The sequence below is a fragment of the Camelus bactrianus genome, chromosome 3 (genome assembly GCF_048773025.1).
Source record: "Camelus bactrianus isolate YW-2024 breed Bactrian camel chromosome 3, ASM4877302v1, whole genome shotgun sequence".
In the NCBI taxonomy this organism is placed as follows: domain Eukaryota; kingdom Metazoa; phylum Chordata; class Mammalia; order Artiodactyla; family Camelidae; genus Camelus; species Camelus bactrianus.
This window is the reverse complement of record NC_133541.1, coordinates 47,209,144-47,220,237: the sequence shown is the minus strand read 5'-3', so window position 1 is coordinate 47,220,237 and position 11,094 is coordinate 47,209,144. Positions and strand designations below refer to the sequence as shown.

General features: G+C 40.6%; 1 long non-coding RNA gene across 1 annotated transcript in view; it reads right to left on the bottom strand.

Moving 5' to 3' along the window:
• Positions 1–1,064: 1,064 nt before the first annotated feature.
• The window catches only part of LOC141576316 (uncharacterized), a 546,933-nt gene continuing 536,903 nt past the window's right edge, over positions 1,065–11,094 (bottom strand). The window contains exon 8 of the long non-coding RNA XR_012504669.1: positions 1,065–1,230. This is a non-coding gene — a long non-coding RNA (uncharacterized LOC141576316). The remainder of the gene's footprint in view (positions 1,231–11,094) is intronic.

The following is an 11,094-nucleotide window of genomic DNA, read 5'->3' as shown; positions in this document are numbered from 1 at the left end:
AAATCCTGTCTATTACCACACACTTCTAAATTTTAATTTATATTAATGTATAATAATAATATGTTATATAATAATATAATAAATTATATTATTAGTTGGTTAAACATGTCCTATTTTGCTAGAATATGCAAGGGTAAACTATGGTTTGGCCCAGTGATCAAAAATTCCAAAGGAATTGTGCTGTAATTTTGGGGGCAGTTGAGTACATGCATTTGGTTTTCCATCTTGTACAAACATGATGCAGAGAGTGAAATGATGCTTGAGAATCCATGCTCTTTTGTGTCAACAGGGTCACATTTAGTTCACTGCTTCCTGAAAAGGTAAAGCAAGTAAGCTCTTAATTTGCTTTCAAGGAGGTCCTTAAGCACAGGGAAGAGAACCAAGCTTTTCTCTCTGGATCAGCTCTGGGATGGAATCACTGAGGTATTTTGATGAACTGCAGCAATAGAGCTTCTAAAAGAGATAAAATGTGTGTAGTGGAGAAATTGTACATACACACATGTACACACACATATATTACATATGTATATGTATGTGTATATATTATATACATATTTGTATATATACTATATGTATACATATATAAATATGTATGTATTATATACTTTGTTATATATATACACACAATATATTAATTATAATATACCCATATTATTTATATTTTAATTTTTATGTAATAATATTTAGATATTATATATATAATATTAATATAAACATAAGTTGGGGGCTGAGATGGTGCCTGGAGAACACACATATATACCAAACACACACACAAATAAATACATAATTTATGTACAGTATGTATAATATTATATATATATGTCTGTGTATCTGCCAGGCACCATCTCAGCCCCCAACATATATTTAAACAGTTTTAATTAATGCTTTACTCTGTTCTCTTAGGCATTTTGAAGAGAAGAACTTATGCTGTATGCACACACATACCCCATTTTCAGTATTACAAAAACTACCTACTTTCTAGCAATAACTACATATAATAACTAGAGTAAAAAATATTTTTGCAACACTCCTAACCTGGAGGTGGGCTTTACACATGTGGGAAATTAAAGATGATTCTCCAACAAGTTGAAAATTGCCCACGAAGACTCTCTCTGCACTCAGGATTTGTAAGACATTTGTTATCTTCTATGGGAAACATCAGGTTGGACATTGCCATTTCCCATTGTTTTTGCAGATGATGTCCACAGGGAAAGCCAAATATGGAATAACCTGTGCAAACATTAATGGTAAGATTGAGTACAGCATAATGCAGATACCGGGTATAAGGAAGGTATGGACACAATGTAACTTTCTAAACAAGTGTTTCCATCCTCATCACAACCCCTGCCAAAGGTCAGGCTGCATGATGTTGCCAGCAATAACACACTGTATCCCGTGGCTTTCGTGCTGGCTCCTATTTCCTTCCTGTGACGTACAACAGTCTACTTATGATTACATATGGAAGAATTAGCAAAAAACCTTTCATCTGTATTTTTTTAGCCCTTGACGCACCTCCCTAGAATGCATATATTTCTGATTAAAAACAGATAAAAGGAATACACTGCTGTTTCATCTTGTTGATGCACACTTTAGATTGGAGTGTCGTTTGCCTTTTGACCCTCCCTCCCTCCCTCCCAGACAGAACTACAGAAGAATGCTCTTGCCTCAGTTAGCAGTTAGCAGGGTGCTTCTTCAAGAGTGGCTGGGCTACCTCCTTTAGAATGACCTAATCCTATACAGCTGTCTTTATCGATGTGGGTGCATTATGACAGATAATGGGCATTCATTAGTGTAACTGGGTATAGAACAATTTCATGGGAAAACAGAGGTAGAAAAAAAGGTGATTTCTTCACAGAGTGGGAATCAAAATCATTACACTACTCTTGCCAGATTAGCTAAAGGTTATACCCTGATATTTCTTCCCTGAATCTCCTTTTGTAATGCCTCACAGCCCTTGTCTGTCCATTGGTACTGGCCATGATGAATATCATGAAAAACAAAGCTAATGGACTGAACCAAACTAACTATGTTAGTGGAAAAGAACTCACTGAAACAATTCAAAATTAGATAACCATTTCTCATTGGGAATGGGGTGTCTGCATGAGAGACAATGAGAACAAAGAGCAAGTAACATTTCTAATTTGAATCTGACAACACAGGTGAGGTTAGCGGCATGTGGGACCAGACTTTTTTATCTGATGAAAACCATGCATCCCCATTACAGAGACAGAAGAAATGAGCCCCAGATTGGTGATAATTATTCAGCTCACTAATCCTGACCTCAGTTATGAGGCTCTGCTGTATTATTGAAGAGGGTTATTTTTCTTGGCTAAATTAAAATCAAAGTTTTGCCATGAGCAAGATCTTCACCACCCCCCACCAGCAGGCACCATGGCTAGACAGAACAGAGGTCCCATTTTGATGACTAGAATCAGGAACTCTGTATAGGAGGTAAAATCATGTTCTAGAATCTGCTTATAAGTCAAAATCTTGAGAATCTATTTAAGTGATGGTCTCCTTTTACCAAAACACACACACATACTTCCATGTTGGGGAGCCATGGTTTCCTAGAAGTGATGTCATGGGCCTTCATAGACTGGATGAATAACCCTGATGTCAAATGTATCTTTGACCCCACTTCTTCCTCTCCATGCTGGCAAAGTTGCCCCTTCACAGCTGTCCTCACCTCCTGCTTGACTCTCAGTACAGCCTCCTCACTGATCTTCTGCCCTGAGTAGGCCTGACCCCTCTCATTCCCTGGAGCCAAAGTCAAGGAGCAAAGGCACACACCTAGCCTGGTGTTCCTCTGCTTCCGTCCCTTGCAGGGTTTTCCTCCAGTCACAGGATAAAGCCCAGGTACCCCCACAATCTGGGCCTTATCTCTGCTTCTCCATCCTCACCTCTCATCACATCTTGACTGATACATAATGCCCCAGAAGTTCCAGAATTTTTGCAATTTCCTGCACATATTTCTTGAGTTCAGGTCATTATTTTTAGCAGTCACGTCAGCCTGAAACCCCTACACCCTCCTCACTCCCATTCTTTACTTGATTAATTTCCTTTGCACCTGAATAGCTCAACTCAGTTGCCTTTTCCACCAGCACCCTGTCCTGACAGCCTCTCTGCTAATCTTGGCCCATTTAGGTGTCTTGTTCTGGGCACCTAAAATGCCTTGGACATATCCATACTGCTTACCACACAGCATTCTAATTATCTGCTTAGGTTTCTGTCTTCTACACTAGACTGACTGTAAGCTGCTTGAGGGTACGGGCTTGTGTCTTGTTCTCTCTTGTCTCCCCAGGTCTTAATAATGTGCTTGTACAGAGTATAAGCATTTGATTGTCAAATGCATAAAAAATGAATATAGAAAATATGCTTAATAAATAATCTTTGATTTTTTTTGGATTCATGTGCTTCCCCTTTTGGGATAAACAGCAGCTTCTAAAATTTTTTTTAAATTAAAGATTCTTTAAATTCTATAGTGCTTTACAATTTGCAAAAGTCTCACACACGATTTCATATAATCCCATAGTAACCCTTTCTTTCCCCCTACCCCTATAGTGCGTCTCCCTCCTTCCCTCTCCCCACTGGTAACCACTAGTTTCTATATATCTGTGAGTAATAGTAGCTGTTCTTATGCATCTTCAGGATGTAAGAGGAAACACATACAAAAATATAAACTAAATGAAACGAAACAAGTGAAAGGACTTAGTACAGTGCTTGGCATGCAGTAATGCTCAGTGCTGACTCTTTTCCCCTTTCTATTACATTATATAATTACATATAAATTGAACTTATCTAAGATTTTATTAAACAAATTCCTATAAAATGCAGAGATGTAATTTTATATTTAAAGTATGTTATAATTTATAAATTATAAGATAAGCTAAATTTATTTTGACTAAGTCACATCTCAAAATAGAACTAAAAATTAAGGGAAAACTGTTTTATTGAAGTTACTCAATCAGCGACTGTTTCTTGGACGGTACAGCTACATGCCAACCACGTGCTAAGTGCTGGAGGTACTTTGAGGGGCAGGATTTGGTGGCTCCTGCCTTCAGGGAACTTACAATCGAGCAGACCTCACAGGACCTGAGTCCTCCATCCACACATTCTCAGGAACCAAGGAGCTTCCCGGTAAAATTGTAAGCACATGCTTCTAGATTCAAGTTAACTGTTACTTCACTCTTACTTTTTTTTTTTCAAATCCAGAAGGAAGTCACTATTTCTATTAAATGGTGGATGCCAAGGACAGGCATGGCCTGTAATTTTAGATCTTATTTAAGAATGACTCTTAAGGCACATTCCACACGCCATCCTTCAGGGGTGGATTATTCAACCTCAGCCTGATCCAGCATGCCCACAAGAAAGGAAAGGTGCAATTCCTCTGACTCCTTGGTCCCAGTCTACTCAAAGGTCATGTGGGGAGGAGGCTGCACAACTGTAGTCACATGGGGATGGGGATTTGGAACAATGAACTACAAGGACGATGTGCATGTTGGGAATTTGACTGTGAATTCCAGTTAGCCCTACTTAGATAAGCAGGCGCCGACTATCCCAGGAGATTGTCTTGAGGGCTTAACTAACTTACAGCTGTTGGAATATTAGAGAAATTCTCGAAAGACCCGAAATGGACATTGGGAGCCAAGTGTAATTTTGGGGGTCTGCCTTTCTCACTTATAGGCCCTGGGGACTGGCTTTCAATGTACTGAGCTTTTACACAATCACTTTTCAGTGCCTTGGTAAAATATGTCCCATGTGAAATGAGATTTGTATCTGTTTCAATGTTAATATCATAGGTACGTATGTATGAATTTAATGACATAGCAACAACAACAAAAAAACAACTTCAAGACATTTTAGAGCTTTGGTTAGCTAGTGGTTTGATTTTGTTCCCACTTCTTCACCTTCACCCCCGGGGGCATTTGGTCATGATTGGAGACATTTTTGGTTGTCACAACCAGGGTGACCGTGCTTCTGGCTTCTAATAGGTAGAGGCCAGGATTCTAGTAAACATCCTATAAAAATTCACAAGAAAACCCCCTCAATACAGAGTCATCAGGCCCAAATGTCAATTATGTGGAGGTTGAGAAACCCTGGCTTAGGCCTTGGAATAAATAAGGAATGAACTGACTTCCATTCTTGTTATTTTGTTACATATCTCCATTTTCAGCATGCTCCCCCAAATATATTCTAAACACAAACATTTAAATGAGATCTCCTTTCTCCAGGATCTCATAGAATTCATTTAGCAAGACCATGTAGATACCTACAAAATGTTAAATAAACAAAACAGAACAAGAAACAAAAATAAAGCAGTGTTAATTGCCAAATAAATAGTACAAGCAATCTTGCTAAGTGTTAAGAAATCGAAGAGATCACAGTAAAAATACGAATTTATATACTAAGATAATAAACTGTGAGGGCAGAGATTTGCTTTTTTGCTTAGCAAGATGCCTAGGAGTTGCTCAAAGTACTCAACAAATACTGCATAAATTCAGGAATAGATTTGGAGAGAGAGATCAAATACTTTCTAGAAGGTTGGGAGGAATAGCAAAGGTAGAAGTCAGGAGAAAGGACTAGGACTGATATATTCCAACCCCATATAGGAGAGTTGGAGCAGGGGTATAGGGAAAAGGAGGTTGGGTCACTTGGATTTGCTTTATAGATACCAGCAACACAGATTAGGGCTTCTGTTGGCTCCATCTTAATCCCAATCTGTTCCATTACTTGTGTGTTTGAATCTGGGGGTGTCTTTAATTGCCCTGCAAGGCGGATGACAAGCATGTGAGCATGAGTCTGTGTGTGTAGTGGGGGAGTGGAGTGTTGCATTATCTAGTCCTTACTGAAGTCTCCTCCTGTTTCTCTGGCCAGAGCCTTGGCTTTTTCTGTTCAGCCTGTGCTGAGATCTCTGGCGGTGTGTGGCGGTGACTCAGGGATGGGAGGGTGGGAGAGGAGCAGCCCAGCCTGGGCTTGGTCACTGCCTGCTGGGCTCTAGCAGGGTCTGCATGTGAAGCCCACATTTGTCTGCATTCGGGGGATGCAGTTTTGCTGCCATTCTAACTGAGCAACCACTTACCCTAAAGTGTACAGCAGCTCTAACATGGTGAGTGGTCTCCCCATGGAAAGAGGACAAGGCAAGGGGCAGCAAAAGGGTTGCCTGAGTAACACAGTGTCCTTCTAGCCCTTCCTCCTCTACTTGGCTGGGGCTCTTTCATGGGTCACGCAAGTGGGGAAAACAAATCCCTCAACTCTCCACCAGGGCCACAGATCTAAGTGCCTTCTTGGGGTCAGAGGCAACACTTAGGCAGAAACAGAGCAGACCAGGACACGTGTTCCATCCTGCCAGACAGGAGATTCTTTCCAGGCCTGTACAGCTTTAGGGGCTACTTTTCCAACTTCACCTTCGTTCTCCTTTGGTACCAATGTCCTTGTGATACAGAATAGTTAGATCAGGCTGCAGAGCACCCAGGACAGCTAGACACAAGACACCCAGAGGCCCCGGGGATAAAGTCAGGTTCTGAATAACCCCTGCCCCCAAATGGTTAGCCTATACCTGGTGGGGAGGGCACCTGGATGCTCAGGTAGTGACCACCTGGGAAGGAGGTGGAGTGACATGACATTGACAGCTTGCTCCATTAATCCACGAATACGAATTATGCTGATACCCACGGATGTTATGAGAATAGTCACTGTATAACATTAACATGATAGTAACTTGATCCCATGTCCTCTTTCCGTGGCTGACGATTCTTATCATTATCATGTTTTAAAACAATTCTGCTAAGGCTGGGCTATCTCCATTTTAGAGGGGAGGAAATGAATCAGCCAGGAAAGTTCACTTACTGACAGCTGAAATGGCCACCATGTTTCCCACTAAAAGAAGTCACACTGTGCAAGATCTGAAGGACATTTACCAAGACTGACTCATACAAAATTGCAGATACACAACAAATTTTTTACACATAAAGATGGCAGTTTCATAGACTCAACTCAAATCACCAGTGCAGCAGACTGTCCTTTCTACCTTTTATAGTGTAAGGCATTTTGGGGCATTAATGTATTTCTCTGGAATAGGCAGACTTGGTTCTATCTCTACTGCAGAATAGATTTATTTTTCAATTCTAGGAAAGAAGCCCAGTCTCCCATGCTCGGAAGAATCATGATGCTCAACACGTGATTCCCCAGTCTCTCAGTCTGCAGCCCTGAGAGTCTTCACCCTGGAGGCACAGCCCTTCCCAGTGGTTGAGCAACTCCTGACCCAGGCAGAGAGGTTATCAGTCTCTCCATGGGTGGAGTCTGGAAGTAGACTGGCTTCCCTGAGCCCAGAGTCCATGTATCAGGGATGAGCCCAGGGCATCCCACAGCCATCACTCTGTAATCCACTTCCCAATCCACGCCATGTCCCAGTCTATACAGCTCAGCATCTTCTGCCTTGCTTTTCTGAGTCACACTCACTCTGTTTTCCTTCTTGAGGTTTAGCTGTGCTGTGAATCCAAGGCAGCCTGGCATCTTATGAGCTTTTCAATCTTTCATCCTCTGGGACACTAGACTTGTCCCCAATATTCCAGCCACTGGCTGATATTCTGCTTTAAAATGGACGGGTCATCTAGACTTATGACACTACCTCCTCCATCTATGACCAGCTCCCCAGGTGTCACTAGCCCTGATGATGTCAGAGTTTGACATGCCCCTTTGGATATTAACCTTCTCACCTAGAGAGCCCCACCCCTTTGTGGCTTTCTCCAGAGGTTCAGCATGACTCACAGTATGAGTTTTCTCCTATCGTAGAGATGTGGCCTTCTAGGTGGCCTTCTGAGTCACTCTCGGATGGGGCAATGACCACTAACAGTTGACTTTGGGTACCCCTATTCCACTTACGTGTTGAGACAGAATTCCATTTTGTGATGGTGATTATGACACGGACACAGAAGGGGGCTGGAAGAAAACCAAATACTAACCAGTAAGAGCAGTAAGGGGAGAGCGGATTATAGAATAGATGATGGAGGGGGAAGGGGAACTGGTCATGGCTGTTGCTGTTACCCTGGGGCAATCCCAGGTGTGGTTAGGCTAGATGTGTGGTGAGAGAAATTGTGGAAAATGTCTTTTATCTACCCAGTTGTTTTACAAACCATTTTTCCCCCACAATCAGCTAGGAAGAAGCACAAAGGGTAAGGGGATTTTGGCACTGGGCTTTGTTGTGCAGTTCAGAAATGCTGTCTACCAAATAACAATTTCCTCTTTTCCCCTTCAGATAACAGGAACGATGGAATCATTCCAATTGATTTCTTCTCATTTTTTTTGCCACACATATTACAAGGTCATAAATAAACAACAGCTTATAAACTCATAAAAAGAAAAGAACACACCAAGAGTTTTTACCGGGTAAGCACTAAGCGTTTTTTTCTTCCCCTGATTTTGATTTGAGAAGGGGCACAAGATCCTGGAAGAACACTGACATAGGAATCATGTGACTGTTAAAAGATAACTGGGTCACATTAAAAATTTTAGGTCAGTTTGAGCAGAAGTTGTTTCCAGATGGGCTGTGCCAGACTGGAAGCGGTTAGGAGCACTACCAACAGGATCTTGGGAAGGGACTTTTACAGAGAAAAGGCAGAAGCAAAACAAGGAAAATAAGAAAAATACTGACCAGCAATGGCTTAAAGCCTAGCTGGCTGCTGTGACTGGTGGTCCCTAGGCTTGGACGTCCTAACCTTGAGGTGTTTGTTATAGGCTTAGATTTTGGCTTAAGATGACATTAGAACCCCTTAGTCTAATGGCCTCCTTGTTCAATCAGTTTAACATGATCCAGGTCCCTACTCTGTCCTTAACTAAGCCCATCACCTGTGGTGGCCTCAGTTTGCTCATTAACAGAATGTGAGGTTAGACAGATAATTCTGAGGGCAGACTTGACTGCCCCTCATCAGTCAGTGCGGGTTGGTGCTGCACCCTGAACTCCTCTAGCATGCATTCTTAATACACCCTACCCCATTCTGCAGCTACCAACACACATATTTCGATGAGGCTTAGATCTAGACAGAAGGCTGGATTCATGTATTAGATTTTCAAAAGTATTTTCTTATTTTGAAGATTTCAAACATATTGAACAAAACAGTAATAGATTAAAACTCCAGGTACCTATCACTCCAAATTAAAATTTAACGTTTTGTAATATTTGTTTCAATTTTTTAAAAAAATTAAAAATTATTATGGTTTTCCTATCCTCCTTAGAGGTAACTGCTACCTTGAGGTTGGTATTATTTCTGTCCATATTATAATGCACTGAATACCTGCAGATGTATCCATGCAAAACAGAGTGTTGTTTCTTGCATTTAAAATTTTATATAGTGTCAAACTGTTTATATCAATCTGCAACTTGCTTCTTGCTATTAAATTTACAATTTTGAGACTTATCCATATCGATACTCCAGGACCCATGATGTAGTTCTAATTCATCCATTTCAACTGTCATACAGAATTTCATAGTATAGACATCCTATAATTTATTTATTCACCTGTTTGATGGCCATGTAGGATATTTCCATTTTTTAATTATGACAAATGATGCTGCTGTGAACATTTTGTGCATGTCTCCTCGTGCACCTGTGCAAGAATTTCTCTAAAGCACATACACAGGGGTGGAATTTCTGGGGTACAGTGGAGGAAAAGATTCAACTTCACCATGATTTGAGAAAATGTTCTTCAAAGCAGGTATACCAAATAATCCTCCCAACAAGAGTTGCTGACTTCTCCCCAGATTCTTGTTAAACTTAGTACTATAAAACTTGGGAACTGCTCCCAGTCTGATAGGTATAACATGTTACCCCATTGTGGTTTTAATGTGCATTTGCATATTCATATTTTTTTTTTCATTTAGATTTCTTTTCCCGGGAATTTTATATGCTCCTATCTGCATCAATCAGAGTCCCAGCAGGAAATAGATGGCATACTCAAATTAGAAATAATTTAAAGGGATTGTTTACAAAGGTGAAGGCATGGTTTTTTGTTTTTTTTTTAATGGTTAAGGGACTCTACTAGTTCTAGTTTGCTATAAAGGTTTTTATTTTTTATTTGTTGAGAGAGAATGACATCTGTTTCATATAATTTTAAAGGTCTCCTTTCTTTTCTTTTCCACTTTACTCCTGGCAGTAGGATTGTGCAAATGGTTCTGGGACAGCAGGCATCTTTGAATTATCCCTCCAAAAAGGGTACCACCAGTTAAGTATCCAAGAAAAATCCCTCAATCCTGCTATCTTCATTTGCAAAATATGTTGTGCATCTTTTCAAAAGGGTGATATTACCACCCTCTCATGTAGAGTATTTCTATTCATTCATTTGAAATTATATCTCTCTCTTCCTTCTACTTTTCCTCCTTCCTTCCTTTCCTCTTTGAAGTCAGTCAAACTTGGGTCCAAATTCCAGCTCTGTCACTAAGCCTCTCCAAGCTACAATCACGCTACAATAGCTTCCTTATCTGTAGGAGAGTAATAGTCTCTACCATGAACATACATATACATATGCATAGACACATATACAGACATATGACTAATAAACACATGCAAACTGGGCACACAGCAGATACTCAGCAAATGGTCCCTCTTTGTTGCTGCTATGATTAAGCACCTACTACATGCATAAAATAGGCACTAAGGATAGGAGATAAATAAGGCAGAGAGTCTGCTTTACAGAAGCATTTAAACTTATTTATGGACCAAGAAGTACAACGATGTATTCTAGTCACCAAGACAAAAGTCTGCAGAAGGTGAAAATGGAGATGAAGGGAGGAAACTGGGAGGACGTCCATAACAATCTTTAAGAGGAGATGACAGTGAAGCAAAAGCTAATGAATAGGTATCTCCCAGGCAGATGGGAGAGGGGGTTCTCCAAGCAGAGACAGCAGTATGAGCAAAGCGGTATGTGTGAAGTAGCCCATCATATTTAGAAGCAAGCAGTTTGGTACATACAGTGCAAGTCAGGAGAAGGATGGTTGGGAAAATGTCAAGTAGGAAAGAGGGGGTGGGTAGAGGCTTTTAAATGATATTATATGGAAAATGCATTTTGAATAAAGTCCTGTACACATGAAAAGCTATTGAA